Source organism: Cherax quadricarinatus, chromosome 21, assembly GCF_038502225.1.
Source record: "Cherax quadricarinatus isolate ZL_2023a chromosome 21, ASM3850222v1, whole genome shotgun sequence".
Lineage (NCBI taxonomy): Eukaryota > Metazoa > Arthropoda > Malacostraca > Decapoda > Parastacidae > Cherax > Cherax quadricarinatus.
The window spans coordinates 5732244-5750478 of record NC_091312.1 but is presented as its reverse complement, the minus strand read 5'-3'; the positions used below and the strand labels follow the sequence as shown (position 1 = coordinate 5750478).

At 43.2% G+C, this 18235-nt stretch overlaps 1 protein-coding gene across 12 annotated transcripts in view; it reads left to right on the top strand.

Annotated features, from left to right (window-relative positions):
- The window catches only part of Wdr62 (WD repeat domain 62), a 697795-nt gene that overhangs the window by 326673 nt on the left and 352887 nt on the right, over positions 1-18235 (top strand). The window lies entirely within an intron of this gene.

Here is an 18235-nt window from a genome sequence, read left to right as displayed (position 1 = left end):
ACGATGTCTAGAAGCTAGAGGCTAGTCGCATTAATGTTACACATCATAAATATTTTTGAGAGGATGGTATGGAACGGCACGAACTTTATAGCCAAGGTTAACATGTATTCCCATCATAACTAGTTAATTACTGTTTTAAATTTACAGACCCATTTGGAGAAAATAAAAAGGCAGATGTTAAATACATTGACTTTGCAACGTTATTTGACACAGCCATGGAGTAATAGCCTGGAAAGTGAGGTCAAAAGATATAACAGATGAAGTAGGGGAAATAAGTTATAAAATATCTAAACTCACGAACAACACAAAATCCAGTTTGAGCAAAGTAAGAAAGTTTAGTACTGCAAGGCATGGTCCTGATCCCTTTACTATTTTTTCCTCATAGAAGACATAAAAACACTAACTGCAGTTTCGTATTAGATTTTGAGGACCATATTGAAATCTGCAGGAAATTTGCCTCGGCAAAAAACTGAAAAACTGCATTGAGATACAAGAGAGTCAACCACGTGGGCAAAGTAAAAGATAATCAACGGTGACAAATTCCAGCTACTTCAACACTGAAAGAACGAACCATATAAATAACGCAGTCTTTATTTTCGTAGAACAGTGGGAACTAGCTAAAAAACCTAGAGAGGGTAACATCAGGCGAACTTAACGATTAGAAAACACGTTAAAACAAATGCAGCCAGCGTATAAAAGGGCCTTCCCGAGGCGTTCAAAATACTAGAAGACAGTAAAGACAGCAGCTTAGGATGTGTCATAGTTGGTGTAGATCATGTTGGCTTACATGCTTGTGATTAATTTGGGTGAATTAGGCGAGCATGTGTGCCCATCTTGGCCGCTCATCACTATTGCAAGAGTTAGTGGCGCAAGACGGGGTAGAAACGGTAGATGAAGCAGGCCAAGGCTTCCTCTCCAGAATTAAGTGCAACTCTTCATTTTTTAGATCAAATTTCATTGGCGGTAATTTTTTTTCTTTTTTAGCATGTCTATGCATGTTACAGCTAACACAAAACATGTTCATAAAAGTTTAGATTTTTGTCATTTTGACTTGATTAAAGTTATGTTTCATATTTTTAAACGTTACCCGTATGTTATAAAATAGATTATCATAACCGCCGCGTGAAGCCTCAATATTTCGTGCATCTTACATGCAGCACAAAATTCAAAGGTGTATCTTGATAAATATTGACGCTGGTAGCTAGTCTCCAAGGGCCGTGGTGAAGACGGGACTAGCGTGTAGCCGTCTGAGGGATGAACAGTTTCATGTTTTTTGTTATAATGAGAACTGAGACACTATGTTCTGTATGTGGTGTAAACCCTCCCCCTTCCCCTCTCTCGCTCTCTCTCAACCAGGCCTTTCACATAAACCTAGAAAGCCAAAGAAATCCGTCAATCATGGAGATTTCAGCCTCCGAATTTGCAGTGGGTGATGATAGACAACTACATTCTACCACAAAAAACTGTTAGAACTAGCTACATCATATCGCATTCACGTCAGTTCGCTGAGAAATTGATATATAGTAATATTTATGAGATAAAAGTAGAAATAATGTTTCCTATGGGATCTTAGTAAACAAGGAGGAACTTGCCAGGAACAAGCGAGCATAAATTCATGTGTGTCGGCCGAAACAAATATCCGATATGAGGGAATGCTTAGGTAGTTTTTCCTTCAACAATCGAGGTATTCCTGGGACAGAATAAACTAGAAACGGTGTGTAGCATAAAAATGAGAGGTAAAAAGATATAACAGGTAAAGTAGGGGAAACCTCATGATGATAAAAGCAGATAAAAATATAGGGAATTCCATTTGAAACAAAAAAGTTGTCCTGGCACCTTTACTGTTCATCTTCATAGCAGACTTGGACAAAAGCACCAACTACAGCCTCGTATCTTTTACGGTCGTTACCACAATATGGATAAAACTTGCTTTAGTAGAAGACGACTGCTTTGTTACGGAAACAACGAAAAAATTACCACGGGATTAAAGAACACAGCCAAATGAGGCCAAGGACAATAAATTACAAGTTTGATTTTGAGAATTTTGAAAATAAGAAAGGTCATGCTATTGACTGTAATATTCAAAGCATTTGTGTTCACACGGCAGGGAGGTTTTTCTAGGTTGGAAAATGGACCTTAAGTGCGCAGTGTGGAAAATTTTGGATTTTCCTAGATTCAGCATGTGTAAATTTGAATAATACAATAATTGTGCAATAAAATATGATGCTGATTTGACGCTTTCGAGAAATTTCGAGTGGGGGGGGGGGGGTAAAAAGCTGCTGAGTGACGCCCAGAGGGAGACGCCATATTGAATTTAATGGGTGAACACTGGACTGCATGGTACATTGTAATTCGGCGTTTTCCGAGGCCATTGGGGTGTTTCGGCCCGAATTTGTATTAGGAAAATGTGTTATGTCCCCTGCTGAAGAATTGGGACAGGTAATTTGTGGGACCTTAAGAATTATATGTGGATGGCAGAAGATACGAGATGCAAACATCACTCATAGGGAAGTACACCAGTAGCCCTTGCATTTAGAGCTCTATCTGGCCGGTGTAGGGTCTAGGTGTTAGGCAAGTGATGTGGTGTGATCCATCTAGCATGATTTTAGCTGAACCATTATGACAGAATTACTGAGGCATTAGAAGACAACCAAAAGCAGATGTGATTTACACAAATTTTGCAAAGGCGTTTGGCAGATGCGATCATGGAGTGATAGCGCACAAAATGAGGTCCTTGGGCATTACGGTGAAGGTAGGCAGATGGATTTTTGGGCTCCTAACGCACAGAACACAAAAAGTAGTAGTGAACAGGGCAAGATCCAGCATCAGCGAGGTCAAAAGCTCAGTGCCCCAAGGCACTGTCCTGGCACCTCTGCTGTTTCTCATCCACACAGCAGACTTAGATAAAAACACCCGACACACTTTTGTATCATTATTTGCAGATGACACTAAAATAAGCATGGAAGTCACTACGGTAGAAGACACTGAAAAATTACAGTTAGACGAAAGCAGGGTTTTCCAGTGGGCAGTGGAGAACAACATGACGTTCACTGGTGATAAGTTCCAGCTGCTTAGGTATGGAAAAAATTAACTCAAAAGGAACACTGTATACAAAACTCAACAGGGTCACCAAATACCTGAGAATAATTATGTCAGCTGACCTTTCTTTTAAAGACCATAACAAGACAAAGATCACGACAGCCAGGAAGATGACGGGGTGGGTATCGAGAACTTTCAAAACAAGGGAAATAATGCCGATAGTGACACTTCAAATCGCTAGTGCTCCCTCGCTTAGAACATTGCTTAGTGCTGACGGCCCCGTTCAAAGCAGGAGAAATATCAGAACTGGAACAAAGAGAGATCATTTACGGCTCACTTTGAGCCTGTAAAGCACCTAAACTACTGGGAACGAATGCAAGTCTTGAATATGTATTCAGTGGAGCGGAGGAGAGATACATGATAATATATACCTGGAAAGTACTCGAGGGCTTGGTCCTAAATCTGCACACTGCCATGACAACATAATGGAGTGAGAGATATGGGAGGAAATGTAAAATAAACCCAGTGAGGAGCAGGGGTGCGGTAAGGACAATAAGGGAGCACTGTATTAACATCCGGGGCCCCAGACTATTCAACGTCTTACCAGAAAATATCAGAAACACTGCTGGGACAAGTGTAGAAGCCTTCAAGAGGAAACTGGACAAGTATCTTTACCAGGTGCCAGATCAACCAGGCTGTGATGGATATGTGGGGCAGTGGGCCTCCAGCAGCAACAGCCTGGTTGACCAGGCAAGCAGCAGACGAGCCTGGCCCATGGCTGGGCTCCGAGAGTAGATTAACTCTCGAAACTCTTCAAAGGCATATCAAAGGTAAAGGTATATCTACAGTAATCAAATTGTAAGTAGTAATACAAAGTTCTTTTTAATAACACTTTTGTATATGTAATGTACTAATAATTATATTTTTGTGTACCCAGCAAGTAAACCAAAATAACGTGCAGTTCATATAACTTTAATTACCAGAGTAGCTGGTTTTAATTTTATAATTATTAATTTAATGTCAAGTCTAGCTTTTTGTGGGAGTGGTGAAGAAGTGGGCAGTCGAGGGAGTAACAGTTCAGTGACTTGTGACAAAGTCCCACTTACCTCACCCAAATTACTTGCAGGCAATAATAATTCAGGTAATACCCTGTAAGTCTCCTGCAGGTGGTTTGCCCATATAATATAATAATAATAATAATAATAATAATAATAATAATAATAATAATAATAATAATAATTTTCACACGCAGTTAAGTAAAACTTCTAAATTACAGGGAATACTTCAAAGCATTTGGCATGTGCTCTCTGGAAGGGGGAAAAGAGAAATGCCTCATAATATATATGATAATCTATAACTTCCAAAACCGCTTACTGAAGTGGGAGATGTGGGGGAGGGAAGAAGGACAGGTAGAACATGGTCACTGAAAAGCAGGGGAGCTTAAAACAAAATTAGAGAACAGTGTGTCAACATCCGTGGCGCAAGACTTCAGCCTAATACTAGCATAATGCCAGACCAAAGAAAACTGGACTACTGCCTATGTAGGCCTGCGGGATACAGGCAACAGTCTCCAGGTTGATCAGACGATTTACCCGGGAAGCCTGGCTTCACGGCTACAAGACTTCCAGGAACCTGTTATACATGTTTCCTTTATCCATTTTCTGTTCTTTAGCCTTCCCATCCCTCATTTCCTCCGCTTCTCATTTTCTTCCTCTCCATCCTCTTCCCTTCCCCTTTTCCTTCCGCTGCTTTCCCCATTTTTTTGCGTCATCCCCGCTCCCCCCTCACTTATTTTCCATGTCTTCTCCACTTCCATCCCATGTGTGCTAACCACTTCCTTGAGTGCACTCCCCGCTTCCACTGTGTCCACCTCACTTCCACTGTGTCCGTCCCACTTCCACTGTGTCCGCCCCCCACTTTCTCTGTCCTCTTTGGGATGCACCTTTGATATACCTTTCACAGAAATAGCTTTTGTCTGCATTTCTTTTGCTGTCTCATTCTTGTTGGTTCCTGGTCTGCTACTTCTATATTATTATTATTATTATTATTATTATTATTATTATTATTATTATTATTATTATTATTGCTGGATGAATGGTTCAGAGAACCGACATGTTGATAAATTAGACACATGTGCAACTCTTGGGTATCTTTATTGAGGAAACGTTTCGCCACACAGTGGCTTCATCAGTCCATACAAAGGAGAATCTTGAAGAACAGGAGGAGAATGAGGTAATCAGTCCCTCAACCTTGAGTCGATGTGGTCAGTCCATCATTCTCCTCCTGTTCTTCAAGATTCTCCTTTGTATGGACTGATGAAGCCACTGTGTGGCGAAACGTTTCCTCAATAAAGATACCCAAGAGTTGCACATGTGTCTAATTTATCATCATTATTATTGCTGTTGCTTCTCTGCTCCAGTCTTCCTTTACCCTCCCCTCCTCCCCTTATTCTTACCCCTCCCTCCATCCTTACCAAACCCCCATACTATTTCCTTCTTCCTCCCTACCCCTCCCCTCCCTTCCTCCATACCCCTGCCCTGGTGCCTGTATCAAGGCAGGCAGGTGAGGGCTCAAGGGCACAGTGACTCACACCCAGCACCACCACCTTACCCAGGCCGCTACTTCTGCACTCTTTAAATGGGTCTTTGTGGTTACTTCCTGGGTCATCTCTCCCACCCTTTTGTACCTTTCAGCACGCGCCATACTCCTGGCCTGTGGTTTACCTTCAGGCAGTTCTGGGGGTCACCGCTTCCCTCAGCCCTGTAGGTCTAGTTAACAGGTTGATCAGTCAGGCTGTTGGTGCTGGCGGCATGCAGTCTAACTTAGTCACCACAGTCCGGCTGATCAGGAACCGAGTTAATCAGGATCTGACTTGCTAGGGGTGTGTTAGTAATTCACCTTATGAAGGATATTGAAAAGTCTTCATCCCTTTCCACTTATTGAGTTATCTCTTAGTGAATTCATTGCACACGTCCTGTCATTTTGGGGTGTTCCACTGTTGTCGAGCCTCTTCCTTTCGTAGGACTGATTTCGATGCGCAGATTTGGGACTAATCCTTCCCAAATTATCCAAGTGTAAATTTTGATGACAAAGTTGATCCCATGTATCAGAAACCTTCCCTATGAGGATAGACTAAGGGCCCTGAAACTGCACTCTCTAGAAAGACGTAGAATTAGGGGGGATATGATTGAGGTGTATAAATGGAAGACAGGAATAAATAAAGGGGATGTAAATAGTGTGCTGAAAATATCTAGCCTAGACAGGACTCGCAGCAATGGTTTTAAGTTGGAAAAATTCAGATTCAGGAAGGATATAGCAGTAATCTGAAACCAAGACAACAGTGCATAAGTGTTCGCAATAAAGCTAATAGAATCCTTGGCTTCATATCAAGAATCATAAATAATAGGAGTCCTCAGGTTGTTCTTCAACTCTATACATCCTTGGTTAGGCCTCATTTAGATTATGCTGCACAGTTTTGGTCACCGTATTACAGAATGGATATAAATTCTCTGGAAAATGTACAAAGGAGGATGACAAAGATGATCCCATGTATCAGAAACCTTCCCTATGAGGATAGACTAAGGGCCCTGAAACTGCACTCTCTAGAAAGACGTAGAATCAGGGGGGATATGATTGAGGTTTATAAGTGGAAGACAGGAATAAATAAAGGGGATGTAAATAGTGTGCTGAAAATATCTAGCCTAGACAGGACTCGCAGCAATGGTTTTAAGTTGGAAAAATTCAGATTCAGGAGGGATATAGGAAAGTACTGGTTTGGTAATAGAGTTGTGGATGAGTGGAACAAACTCCCAAGTACCGTTATAGAGGCCAGAACGTTGTGTAGCTTTAAAAATAGGTTGGATAAATACATGAGTAGATGTGGGTGGATGTGAGTTAGACCTGATAGCTTGTGCTAACAGGTCGGTTGCCGTGTTCCTCCCTTAACTCAATGTGACCTGACCTGACTAGGTTGGGTGCATTGGCTTAAGCCGGTAGGGACTTGGACCTGCCTCGCATGGGCCAGTAGGCCTTCTGCAGTGTTCCTTCGTTCTTATGTTCTTATGTGTTCCTCCCTTAAGTCAATGTGACCTGACCTGACTAGGTTGGGTGCATTGGCTTAAGCCGGTAGGAGACTTGGACCTGCCTCGCATGGGCCAGTAGGCCTTCTGCAGTGTTCCTTCGTTCTTATGTTCTTATGTTCATACGTCCCTGGGAATACAGTTCGAGTGACTTCAGGTGTACCCAAGTAATTTAGGTGCTTGACCGATTTTATACTGGCAGTGAAGATTCCATGTACTCTTGGGATTTGCCAGTTTACTAACACAGGTAGTGAAGTTAGATTCCTTGTGATAACTGGAGAGGGCGTTCAGCGTTTTTTTTTTTTTTAATTATTGATGATTATACAACAACCACAAATTGATGAATATGACCCGTTTACAACACTTGCATATCTTTGTCAGAACGTTTGGCCTGCACAACAAGCTTCTTCAGTCGAATACGATAAACAAAAGAATTATAGAAGTTGAAGTAGTTTTTACGTTATCAGTCTGTCATCCTAGGTGGGAGGTGTCCAGTCCCTCAGTCCTAAAGCATAGTCATGCGGCCAGATTTTGTACACTAGATTAGAGGTGAAATGAAGCAGGTGGAGTTGACGTCACAGGTTACCTGGAGGTTACCTGGAGGTTATTCCGGGGATCAACGCCCCCGCGGCCCGGTCCATGACCAGGCCTCCCGATGGATCAGGGCCTGATCAACTAGGCTGTTACTGCTGGCCGCACGCAGTCCAACGTACGAGCCACAGCCCGGCTGATCCGGCACTGACTTTAGGTATCTGTCCAGCTCTCTCTTGAAGGCAGCCAGGGGTTTATTGGCAATTCCCCTAATGCTTGATGGGAGGCTGTTGAACAGTCTTGGGCCCCGGACACTTATGGTGTTTTCTCTTAGTGTACCAATGGCGCCCCTACTTTTTATTGGGGGCATTTTGCATCGCCTACCCATCGGTGCCCACACACGAGTGGGTCATGCTGTAATAAAACAGAGTAATTTCTCTGCAATAACGGGAGGAGGCCTCATATGATCGATTTTAAATCATGAAGACTGGTGTGTCAGTGAGATTTTTTGATTGATCTTGGGTTGTGTTGGTGCCAGTTTTCCAGTATTATTTAAGAACTTGGGATTTTTTTTCCGAGCAGTTTCAAACTTCAAGTTCTGGTTAATTTTGTTGAAAGGAAGATACGGATTGTTAGCTGACTGTGTGATTCCTAATTTGCAATAACTGTGCAGTTACTAGAGAATGCCTCTTTACAGTTTCACCGCTGATGTAGTTTTGGGCAGTGTAGGTGTCTGTTTTATTGAAGAAGTTGTGATAAATCTGAAGGTGGTCAGTGCCCAAGTGGCCAGGTCTCCTGGTGGATCAAAATCTGCTCAATCAGCCTGTTACTACTGGCTGCGTGCAGTCCAACGTACGAGCCATAGCCTATCTAATCAGGAACTGACTTGAGGAACTTATCAAGATCCTTCTTGAAGTTAATGTTCCAAGTCGGACCGAAACGTCGTCATAAATTTGATTCTCTTAGGTGCAGGTTATTTGTGTATTGCTCCTGTTGGAATGCGTGCAGCCAGCAGTAACAGCCTGGTTAATCAGGCCCTGATCCACCGGTAGGCCTGATCGTGGACCGGGCCGCGGGGGCGTTGATCCCGGAATAACCTCCAGGAAGACTCCAGGTATATGCTTTCTGATAGTTTCTCTGTCCCAGGCCACTGTGCATGTTACCTGGAGGTTATTCCGGGGATCAACGCCCCCGCGGCCCGGTCCATGACCAGGCCTCCCGATGGATCAGGACCTGATCAACTAGGCTGTTACTGCTGGCCGCACGCAGTCCAACGTACGAGCCACAGCCCGGCTGATCCGGCACTGACTTTAGGTATCTGTCCAGCTCTCTCTTGAAGGCAGCCAGGGGCTTATTGGCAATTCCCCTAATGCTTGATGGGAGGCTGTTGAACAGTTTTGGGCCCCGGACACTTATGGCGTTTTCCCTGAGTGTACCAATGGCGCCCCTACTTTTTATTGGGGGCATTTTGCATCGTCTGCCCAGTCTTTTGCTTTCGTAGGGAGTGATTTCTGTGTGCAGATTTGGGACCATTCCTTCCAAGATTTTCCAAGTGTAGATTATGATATCTCTCTCCCTCCTGCGTTCCAACGAGTACAAGTCAAGTGCTTCCAAGCGTTCCCAGTAGTTAAGGTGCTTGACAGAACTTATACGTGCAGTAAAGGATCTCTGTATGCTCTCTAGATCTGCGATTTCACCTGCTTTGAATGGAGATGTTAATGTACAGCAGTATTCCAGCCTAGAGAGAACAAGTGATTTGAAAAGGATCATCATTGGCTTGGCATCTCTCGTTTTGAAAGTTCTCATTATCCATCCTATCATTTTCTTTGCACGTGCGATCGTGGCACTGTTGTGATCCTTGAAAGTGAGATCCTCAGACATTACTACTCCCAGGTCCCTTACATTATTTTTCCGCTCTATTGTATGGCCGGAGTCAGTAGTATACTCTGTTCTAGTTATTATCTCCTCCAGTTTTCCATAACGGAGTAGTTTTAATTTGTCCTCATTGAACATCATATTGTTTACCGTTGCCCACTGGAAAACTTTGTTTATATCTTCTTGGAGGTTAACCGCGTCCTCAGCAGATGACAGCCTCATGCAGATCCTAGTATCATCCGCAAAGGATGATACGGTGCTGTGGTGTATATCTCTGTCTATGTCTGATATGAGGATAAGGAATAAGATGGGGGCGAGTACTGTGCCTTGTGGAACAGAGCTCTTCACTATGGCAACCTCCGATTTAACTCTGTTGACCACTACTCTTTGTGTTCGATTTGTTAGGAAGTTGAAGATCCATCTCCCCACTTTCCCAGTTATTCCTTTAGCACGTATTTTATGGGCTATTACGCCATGATCGCATTTGTCAAATGCTTTTGCAAAGTCTGTGTATATTACATCTGCATTCTGATTTTCTTCCAGTGCATCCAAGACCATGTCATAGTGATCCAGTAGTTGTGAGAGGCAGGAGCGACCTGCCCTGAACCCATGTTGCCCTGGATTGTGCAGAGTTTGGGAATCCAGGTGATTTGCAATCCTGCTTCTTAGCACTCTTTCAAAGATTTTTATGATGTGGGACGTCAGAGCTATTGGTCTATAGTTCTTAGCTAGTGCTTTGCTGCCAACTTTATGGAGTGGGGCTATATCCGTTGTTTTAAGTGACTGGAATTTCACCCATATCCAAGCTCCTCCTCCAAAGTGTACTTAGGGCACGCGAGAGGGGTTTCTTGCAGTTCTTAATGAAAACAGAGTTCCACGAGTCTGGGCCCGGGGCTGAGTGCATGGGTATGTTGTCAATGGCTTTTTCGAAATCTATCGGAGTTAGGGTAATGTCGGAAATCTGGCATACATTTATGGAGTTTTGAGGCTCATTCATGAAATCATTTGGGTCGTCGATCCTCAGACCGATTAGTGGTTCACTAAACACAGAGTCGTACTGGGATTTCAATGTAGGTTTATTCCTCCATTATGTTGTTGCCTGATATTGCAGTCTTCTATACCTTATGTCCCGGACTAGGTCTGGCCCATGAAATGGCACTTGTGAATGTCTCTTCTGATTGACTTCAGATCTTCAATGCTGATATTTAACTGCATTATAAACTTTTGTCTACATTAAGGTAGAAGGAAGTGGGTTTATGGGCTACAGGGATACCTTCCTCTGTTCGCTCAGCGGCTGAAACATATCCAGTTAAAATAGTATCATTGCCTCTGCCTTTAAAAGTTCACTTGTATTCACCTCATTCCCTGTTTACTCCTCTCAGAGTATTGCGACCACAGTTAGCACCACATTTGTCGTTCACCCCCGTCACCCCCATCCCGTCTTTCCCAACCCCGTCCTCCACCCCCCCCCTACCTACCTAACCCCGACTCTCCATCCTTCCTTCCCCACCCCGCCGCTCCTCCATCCTCCCTTCCCCACCCCGCCCACTCCTCCATCCCCCCTTCCCCACCCCGCGCACTCCTCCATCCTCCCTTCCCCAACCCACCTCTCCTCCATCCTACCTTCCCCACCTCGCTTCTCCTCCATTCTACCTTCCCCACCCCACCTTCCACCACCCTTCCACTCCTCCATCCTACCTACCCCTCCCCTCTTCCTAGAAGTTCTTGGCTGGTTTCCCTCTGAGTATTGTTCACAGGTTGGGACCTTAATACCTCCACCATGCATTCTTCCTGGTCACCTGTGACTAGTGCCACCTGTAGTTACGCAGGCGCAGTGTTTAGTAACATCGGCTTGCTTAGTTGCTGTATAACCCGAACACCCCCTCCCCCTCTTACACTCCCCCTCACTCCCCTCCCATACGAACGACCCCTCACCCCCTCCCATACGAACGATCCCTCACCCCCTCCCACACTCCCTCGCCTCCCACATTCTCCTTCGCCTCTCACGTTCCCTCACCCCATCCCACATGCTCCCTCGCCTCCTTCCACACATTGCCTCACCCCCTCCCACACCCCTCACATATGGAAAGAATGACGAACGTTAAAAACAAATACTGGACACAGAAGACAGGAGGACCATCTCCTAGAACGAAATTAACGTGCAGCTTTTTCGTATAATATCAGATGACATATTTAAGAACATAAGACAAAATGAAAAATGAGGCAGTGGATAATGAGAACTTTTAAAACGATAATAACACCAGTGGTCACTCTGTTTAAATCATTCGTGATCTCTCGTATAGAATATTGCTCGGTGTTGATGGCTCCGTTCAAGGCAGGAAACATAACATAAGAAAGGAGGATCACTGCGGCAGGCCTGTCGGCCCATACTGAGCAGGTTCTTTACAATCCATCCCACTAACAAAACATTTGCCCAACCTAATTTTCAATGCCACCCAAGAAATAAGGTCTGATAACTATCCACTCATTTGCAAGTCCCACTCAAATCCAACCCCTCTAACTCATATTTATCCAACCTAAATTTGAAACTACCCAAAGTCCTAGCCTCAATAACCCAACTAGGTAGACTGTTCCACTCATCAACTACCCTATTTCCAAACCAATACTTTCCTATGTTTTTTCTAAATCTAAACTTGTATAATTTAAATCCGTTACTGCGGGTTCTCTCTTGGAGAGGACGGGTTCTCTCTTGGAGAGATATCCTCAAAACCTTATTAATGTCCCCCTTATTAATACCCATCTTCCACTTATACACTTCGATCATGTCTCCCCTCATTCTTCGTCTAACAAGAGAATGTAATTTAAGAGTCTTCAATCTTTCTTCATAAGGAAGATTTCTAATGCTATGTATTAAACTTGGTCATTCTACGCTGAATGTTTTCTAACGAATTTATGTCCATTCTGTAATATGGAGACCAGAACTGAGCTGCATAATCTAGGTGAGGCCCTATTAATGATGTATAAAGCTGCAGTATGACCTCTGGACTTCTGTTGCTTACACTTCTTGATATAAATCCCAATAACCTATTTGCCTTATTACGTACGCTTAGGCACTGCTGTCTTGGTTTAAGGTTGCTGCTCACCATAACCCCCAAGTCCTTTTCGCAATCTGTATGGCTAAGTTCTACATTATTTAACTGGTAAGTGCTTGGGTTATGGACACTCCCGAGCTTCAGAACCTTGCATTTATCTACATTGAAATGCATCTGCCACTTTTCTGACCAAGAATAGAGATTGTCTAAATCCTCCTGAAGTTCCCTAACATCTACGTTTGAATCAATTATCCTACCTATCTTTGTGTCATCGGCGAATTTGCTCATATCACTAGTAATACCCTCATCAAGGTCGTTGAATTAGACACATGTGCAACTCTTGGGTATCTTTATTGAGGAAACGTTTCGCCACACAGTGGCTTCATCAGTCCATACAAAGGAGAAACTTGAAGAACAGGAGGAGAATGAGGTAATCAGTTCCTCAGCCTTGAGTCGATGTCGAAGTTTCTCCTTTGTATGGACTGATGAAGCCACTGTGTGGCGAAACGTTTCCTCAATAAAGATACCCAAGAGTTGCACATGTGTCTAATTCAACAACATGTCGGTTCTCTGAACCATTCATCTACAATCCTGTCAGACACTGCAACTTCTTGGGATCTTAATACTTGGGAATTCTTCACTTGCCTAACCCTTGGGCACGACCTACTTCCACATTGGACAACTGTGACACCACCTACGACTGCTGCCCCTCACCTGTCTACGGTTTATAAGCTGCTTCTCCGCTCATATGCCGTATTCTATTCTAGATTGATGGACTGACCACATCGACTCAAGGCTGAGGGACTGATTACCTCATTCTCCTCCTGTTCTTCAAGTTTCTCCTTTGTATGGACTGATGAAGCCACTGTGTGGCGAAACGTTTCCTCAATAAAGATACCCAAGAGTTGCACATGTGTCTAATTCAACAACATGCCGGTTCTCTGAACCATTCATCTACAATCTCATCAAGGTCATTGATATATATTATAAACAACAACGGGTCCAAGACTGATCCCTGTGGAACCCCACTTGTTACAGATCCCCACTCGGATTTAACCCCATTTATGGACACTGCTTCCTGTCTGTGAGCCATGACTCGATCCACGAGAGCACTTTTCCCCCAATGCCATGAGCTGCCACTTTCTTTAACAGTCTTTGGTGCGGAACTCGATCAAAAGCCTTACTAAAATCTAAGTAAATAATATCAAATTCTTTATCGTGATTAACAGCCTCAAAAGCTTTACTGAAGAAAGTTAATAAATTAGTTAGACAAGAACGGCCTCTCGTGAATCCATGCTGAGTATCATTAATCAAGCTATGCTTATCGAGATGGCTTCTTATAATCTCAGCTATAATTGACTCTAGCAATTTGCCTACAATTGAGGTCAGACTTATTGGGCGGTAATTTGACGGTAACGAATGTCCCCTGCTTTAAAAATAGGAATTACATTAGTCATCTTCCACATATCAGACACTACACCTGTTTGAAGAGATAAATTAAAAATATTAGTTAATGGTTCACAGAGTTCCATTTTGCATTCCTTAAGAACCCTTGAAAAAAGCTCATCAGGACCCGGCGACTTATTTTGCTTCAGTCTGTCTATTTGTTTCATAACCATTTCACTAGTGACTGTGATGTTACATAATTTATCTTCTTCAGGTCCACTATAAAAATTAATTACTGGAATATTATTAGTGTCTTCCTGTGTAAAAACCGAGAGAAAATAATTATTTAAAATCGAGCACATTTCATTCTCTTTGTCAGTAAGATGCCCATAGGAAGTCCATTCACTCTTGGACAGTATATCCATTATCTCGAGAGTGAGATAATGGAAATGCTGTCCAAGGGACAGTATTTCCATTATCTCTGGGGTGAGCCACTTCTCACGCCTGGCAAATAAGTTAATGATTGATTATGTTTTTTGTTGTTAGAGTGTAGAAAGAGCACGACTATTTTGGTTAACACGTCTTCCTTCTCATACTCTACTGTTCACTCCTCAGCGACTGTCAGATAAACTACCATGAGAAATAACGATGCCCACGTAATTCCTGCTGCAGTGAAACCTTTGAAACTGCCGTAGCTACTGGACCCATAGGGGAATGCTTGCTTATAGCCTTATCGCCTTACTAAGGTTTCCCAGCTCTGGTTGATAATTGTCTTTACCTCATATATGCAGTTCGTCCTGATATGTGTGATGGAGTGTGACGGGAACAACTTATTTTAGCACATTGCAATGCGTATAAATTTGTGTAGCTGCAGACTGCTGATGTATCCAATTTTATTTTGTATTCTGAGATGCTTCCTTGTCTCTCCCCCTTTTCAACAAGATGTTAAAACATAGAAGCAGCCTAGTTTTTGAGTGCCTTCACCTTAGTATTTGGTGTTGGGTATTTTAAGTATTGTGCCTCACACACGTCATGATTCCTGTGTGTTTGGAGCTGTGGTATGTGGTGACACACACACAGGTGTGTTTGTGATCACCAAACATTTCGTCATTACTGAGTAGTTTCCCCCCTGGGTGATGACTGCCGTTACTGATAATGCACCCAACACCTTGACACTGATGATAGTCTTCCTGCTAATGATTGCCTTCACGGCTGATGGAAAAACATTGATGTTTTAACGTGCTTACAATTGTTATTATATTGATGTTAATGATAATAATCATAAGATGGATGACGTGGCAGTGGGTAGAGGGAGGCTGAAACAAGTGCTGGTGCTGGTATAAAGTGTGAGACAGTATTTATGTTTAAGACAACACCATTTATGAGTGAGGGTATGTAGATATAACCTTCACCACTGACACTCATTAACACCATGACTACGTGTGTTTATCTCTTCCGAGCCTTCCCGCATCTATTTTATATTGCTTTGTATATTTACTTTCTGTATATACGTCGCCAGTTTTTATTTGCCACCATACTCGTCTGGTTCATTTATCCTCACCATCATCATCATTATCCATACTTAGGTCTGTATTCTTATTCAAGTATCACTCTTGTCTTGAAATATGACTTTGGAGGAGGTGGTGGTGGGGGGGGGGGTGTCACCCGTTCCAAGGAGTGACTCCTTGTAATATGTAATGTTGATGATGGAATTACACCTCAGCCGTGCCTGACATCATCTACGCTCCTTGATGCATGAAGTTCATTATTATTTTTATTAAATTTATTGTTACCAGGAGTTTTAATTAAGTTGCAGGGAGAACAAAGGCGGAGCGTGTCTTTTGTGCCCCTTAGATTAAGTTTATGTGTGATGAATGGTTTTGAAAACCGACAAGTTGAAGATTGAGACACTTATGTAACATATGGGAATATTTATTTAGGAAACGTTTCGCCACACACTGGCTTCATCAGTCCAACACAAAGCAGAAAGGTGTGAGGAGAGGAGTTTGAGGTAATCAGCCCCTCAGCCTGGAGTCGATGTATTCAGTCCATCAATCTTGTAGAGTGTACAGCATATGACCGTAGACGTGGCTTATATACTGTAGTCAGGTGAGGTGAAACAGGCGGAGGCGGGGTCAAAGTGGTACCATCCACTAGTCGAAGTAGGTCTTCGTCCAAAGGTTGAACAAGTTTGAAGAATTCATTGTGTTGGACTGATGAAGCCACTGTGTGACGAAACGTTTCCTAAATAAAGATTCCCATATGTTGCATAAGTGTCTCAATCTTCAACTTGTTGGTTTTCAAAACCATTCATCACAACTGTCAGACACTGCAACATCATGGGATCTTGATACAAAGAATTCTTCAAACTTGTTCAACCTTTGGACGAAGACCTACTTCGACTAGTGGATGGTGCCACTTTGACCCCGCCTCCTCCTGCTTCACCTCACCTGACTACAGTATATAAGCCACGTCTACGGTCATATGCTGTACACTCTACAAGATTGATGGACTGAATACATCGACTCCAGGCTGAGGGACTGATTACCTCAAACTCCTCTCCTCACACCTTTCTGCTTTGTGTTGGACTGATGAAGCCACTGTGTGGCGAAACGTTTCCTAAATAAATATTCCAATATGTTGCATAAGTGTCTCAATCTTCATTAAGTTTATGGCTTCCGGTAAGTGGAGTTAGTGATGGCGAGGTTTAATCAGATTTAATAGTGATTTGTAACTTACTTGCTTGTTCCTTTGTAAGGTTCACACTTTTGTGAGGAAAGGTAATGGTGCCACAGAGTGCCATAGATTTATGTATGTAATTTTCACCATCATAGTAGCATGTTTAGTTATACTCATGTCGAGGAAGCTCGTGAAGTTGGTTTGCTGAGTCTTTACGTCCGTTGGTCACTGTACTTGCTCGAGACGCAACATACCTGTGTCCGGTTTAGATAGTTTTTTCTAGTCACGCTACTGAGCCTGTGGTTGTACATCCTGGGTAGCAGCCTGATCAGTCAGCCTGCAGGTTCACATCAACATGACAACCATTATAAACAAACACCTCTTGTAGAAACTTCTATTGTTTCTCCCATGATTTTTTTTTCTTTGTACCAGCGTATTCTTATACTGAAGAATTGGGACCATGGTTCTCACATTTTTTGAAAAAAAAAAAAAAAATAAAAGATTTAGTTCCCCTTCATTAAATTTAAAATAGTGTATATTTTTATTAAAGGTAATCATTATAATATTCGCTCTTCACCATTAATTTTTTTCAGTCACCATTGAGAGCCGATGATGAGCAGTGTAGTCTCGGGAAGTTTCTGCCGGCCCTGGCACTGTGCTTTCCACGACACACAGTACAATACTTGCATCATCAACGCACAGTTCCAAGACTTGGCTATCAAGAATAGTTTACACAAAAAGATAAAGCAAGAGCTAATATTAATTACCAGAGAGCCAGTGAGAAGAAACCAACACAGTGATAACTTGAGCATGAACCAAGTCCAAACTCACAGTGAAATTGTAATATTATCCTAACAGACCAGGATATTTTCTTATAAAATGAATCACTCATGAACCACCACCAGTACTGCTCACCACAACTACAACTAACCACCATCACCACTACACTACTACCACACCGTCACTACCACACCACAATCATCCACCATTACCACCACTACCGTCATTCACCATACTCACCATTATCACCTGAGCTCGCTCACTTGTGAAAACGTTTTACCTTTGGTGTTCTTGTGCAGCCTCATTTTTGGCATCTGGGTTCTTCCTTGGAGATTACCAGAAGACGATTTCGGGAATTACTGTCCCCGCGGCTCGGTCCTAGACCAGACCTGGTTATTACCTGATTAACCAAGCTGTTGGTGTTACCGCATGCAGTTCAACATAGGCAATACAACTCGGCTGATCAGGAACTGATTTGAGAAAGACAACTAAGGGTCTGTTGCAGAGGCGCCGCTAGGGTTGGTGTTTACTTGGAGTTTACCTGGAGAGAGTTCCGGGAGTCAACGCCCCCGCGGCCCGGTCTGTGACCAGGCCTCCTGGTGGATCAGAGACTGATCAACCAGGCTGTTGCTGCTGGCTGCACGCAATCCAACGTACGAGCCACAGGCCGGCTGGTCAGGTGTCACCCGGGGTGGAATCTTGGGTGACACCAGGGGTAGCATTTTTGGCGTCACCTCCATGAAATCCAAGGTCGGGGGGATGGGGGGTAGTAAACACCAGTTACGTCACTACTGCATGAACACTGACGGGTAG